The sequence below is a fragment of the Phyllostomus hastatus genome, unplaced genomic scaffold, assembly GCF_019186645.2.
Source record: "Phyllostomus hastatus isolate PE091 unplaced genomic scaffold, TTU_PhHast_1.1 phas_contig_86, whole genome shotgun sequence".
NCBI classification, from domain to species: Eukaryota; Metazoa; Chordata; class Mammalia; order Chiroptera; family Phyllostomidae; genus Phyllostomus; species Phyllostomus hastatus.
This window is the reverse complement of record NW_025333977.1, coordinates 59,266,521-59,269,946: the sequence shown is the minus strand read 5'-3', so window position 1 is coordinate 59,269,946 and position 3,426 is coordinate 59,266,521. Positions and strand designations below refer to the sequence as shown.

Genomic DNA, 3,426 nt, shown 5'->3' with positions numbered 1-3,426 from the left:
AACTAAAAACACACATACACATAGAGAAATGTCAAAAAAATTTAAGGGACCCTTTTTCTAAACGACACACAGTTAGTTCAGTAATTCACATCTTGCTACAAAGTGTATGTATATTATTTCTTTTATGAAACTTTCAGTGTCAAAAGGGAAATTAAGGCTATTAGATTCACAGCTTGAAAATTCACATAAAGGAAATAAAAATATTCTGTGCTTCAGAAAAGGCTCTGCAGTGTATGTAGGTAAAGATTACCATACTTGTTTATTTTAAGGAAGAAAGTTGACTTGAGAAATTTGCATAATTGCACAGCTTCTATTGGATGCTCTCAGGGATCTCTGTGGCCGGAGTTCTTCCTGGACAGCCACTTCAGCTTCTTCCTCCTCTTCCCTTGCCTCTTTAGGTATGGTTGTTTTGAAGATTGTATTTCTTTGAGCAACCTCCTCTCCCTGAGAATTTTTCAGTCTAACCTTCATATCTTCACCAGTGTCCCACTAGTTCTGGTCCTTCTGGGTGAGGTCTGTGGGAGGAATGGCTGTGACACCAGCATTTGCAGACCAGGTGTAACAGTCTGGCCTGCCTTTAGCACATATCTTGAGATAGATTTGTATTTGATTGATGAGTCTACAATTGTTCTGATCATCTTTAAGCCTCCCATTGGTTGATCCTGTTCAGAAGTATTCTTCAAGATAAATTTTCCATTAACATCTATGTCTTAAATACAGACATTCCCAGTGGCTGAAGTGGAATGAGCGATGCTAACATCACTACTGGTCTCTGACTCTTCCATGTCGGTTATCTTCCATTTCCTTCTATTTGTACATACTCTGTGACTTGAGGATGCTTGTGATACTGTCACATAAGAAGAAGGGCTTGGAGAGAGCTTCAATCTCTTTTCTTCACTTTCTAAGAGTTTTCTGTAAGCACTGATTTCCATGTCCAGGGGTAAGTTTACATTAGAAAGTTGTTTGTGATCATTCAGCTGTTGCTTCACCTGATCCCCCATTTCCACCGTATCTCTCTCTTTGTCAGACAATATGCACCAAGGGTTGTCATTTTCTTTAGCAAGCACGTAATCTAGCTCTTGAATCTTCTCCAAACATGCTCTAGACTCTTTGTAGACTAGAAAGCTGAAATGAAAGGCATTCAGTTCTCATATGACTTTCCATTAGTTCTTCCCTGGCACTATTGACAATGGAAGTGTTCATCTCTGACGTTAGTCAGGCATTCCCAAGTTTGATTTGTAAGTCTGCCCCAGCCCCTCCTTGTACAGTTTGACCTGGGCATCATGCTGCTCTTTCATCTCACGAAAAGCCTGAGCCAGTTTGTGCTCATCCTCAGTCTCACTCCCAGAATCCACCTCACCAAGCGAGTTTCAGCATCCTTCTGGTCTCATTAATCTGCTCATACATGATTTTACAAAACTCCAAGTCCTCCGTAAGATTCTAACAGCATTTCTCCAAATCCATTTTAAGTAAACTTTCATCAGCTAACTGGTTTTGGGCCGCAGTTAAGGAGGTTTCCAACTGAGCAATCTGATCTTTCAGATCTTCCAATTCTTCCTCTAAACTTTTTTTTTTGTCACCAAGTGCAGTAGTCAGAGCCACGTCTTTAGAATTCAGTGCTGCTTCACATTTGCGAGCTTGACCTGGGCTCCATTAAGATTAGATTCTTTCTTAGCATAATTGAGGAGCAGTTGAACTTGTCCAGTTCTGTCTGCAGCTTGGCATGCTTGCATGCTGTCTTCAGCGCTCTTCGTGCATCTGCCTACTTGGCCTCACGGAGCACCTTGAGACCAGTGACCTGCAGCACACCTCCTCAGGCAATGGCTGTCACCTGCAGCTGCAGCACGCTGTTCTATTTCCAGTCTGTGCACCTTGTTGATGTACACCACCAGCCCATCTTGAGCTTGAACAGCTCCTCCCTCTCCTGCAGCCCCGATAAATGTGGGGCTCAGTGGGTTTGTAGCTGGCTACTGGTCTGCGGCTGCATGGGGGTGGAGGCCTCCATGGTGAGTGGTGGGAAGAGTGGAGTGATGAGGCTGTGTGCAGTGCTGGGAAATGCAGCAGGTTGAAGGGAATGAAGCCGGGACTGCAGGCACACACCAGCAACTCTAGGTCACTCAGAGGCCCAGCTGGGGAAGGAAGAAGTACCTGGATGGTGGGAACTGGTTACAGCACAAAGAGCAGAGGGGAACTTCGAATCAACTAGTCCTAAAATGCCCTTTGTGAGAAAATGCACTGGAGCACACACTCATGCACTAGGAAGTTACCCAGCGAGGATCTCAAATAGGTTTTCAATTACTTGCTCTCTCCCCCTTCTGGGATCCCTATTACATGACTGTTGTTATGCTTGATGTTGTCCCACAGGTGGCTTAAACTGTATATGTTGTTTCCAAATTGCGCATTTGATCCTCTTATTTATCCAATCTAATTTTGTAACTGAGCCTGATTGCTGTTGACACCTCAGTGGGTAGGACTGACTCAGGCCCACTGGCAGTTAGGACTGACTATGACCAGAGTAGACAAGCTGTTGTGTGAGAGCTTACCTCACTAGTAGAATTTACTGTAGTAGTGCCCTTTGGGTGTATTATTAGTGAAGCTAATTAGGTGATGCTCTACTGTGTTATGAAGTCACCCATGAGGTGTGTTGGTTCTGGGATCTCTGGGATGGAGCTCAGGTATAGGCTCATACCAGCCACTGCCTGACCTGGGCCACCTGGTAGGATATGCAATGTGTTCTGTGGATGGTAGTTGCTTGTGCTGGGCTTGGAGGTGCCCAGGAGAGGCTAAGCTGCAAACTGAGCCTGGCTCTCATTAGTACTGGTGTGGGGGCTGCTTATCAAGAGGAATGGGTCACACTGAGAACAGCACCTGCTGATATGAGGTGTATAGAACCTTGAGAGTCTTTAGGGCAGTCTGTAATGTGAGCTGAGGCTGGCCATTGGGTAACAGCTGCTGAAAGAGGATCTGGCATGTGTGTGAGTTGGATGGGGTAAATTCTCAAGAAATACCAGAGTGGGGACAGTTTGATGGAGACTAATGTTTGGTGCCCACCTGCACCTGCAGGCTAGGCAGAAGGAAGGCTCAGCAAAACAATTATGTTGCCTGCCAACACTTTCAGAGCTGTCCCTCTAGCCCTTACCCTGAAGCCAGGCAATTCAGTTTCTCAAGCTATGTTCCTGGCCTTGTTTGAGCTGCTATCCCAGTGGTGGAGCTCAGAACAAGTGAGTCCATCCATGAGTATTTCTGTCCATGGGCCCTTTAGAAGAAACCCCTGGGACTCCAGCAGCCCTCAGTCTCACTTGGACTGAATACCCACTGATTTTTACAGCCAAATGTTGTGGGAAATCTTCTCCCTGGCACATGTGGTCTGGACTAGGAGCCTTTTGTGCAGCTAGAACCCTTCACTTTTCAGTGGGGGACTTCCAC

General features: G+C 45.6%; 1 pseudogene; it reads right to left on the bottom strand.

Annotated features, from left to right (window-relative positions):
* Positions 1–264: 264 nt before the first annotated feature.
* Positions 265–2,005, bottom strand: LOC123827390 (annotated as a pseudogene).
* Between the last annotated feature and the right edge of the window lie 1,421 nt (positions 2,006–3,426).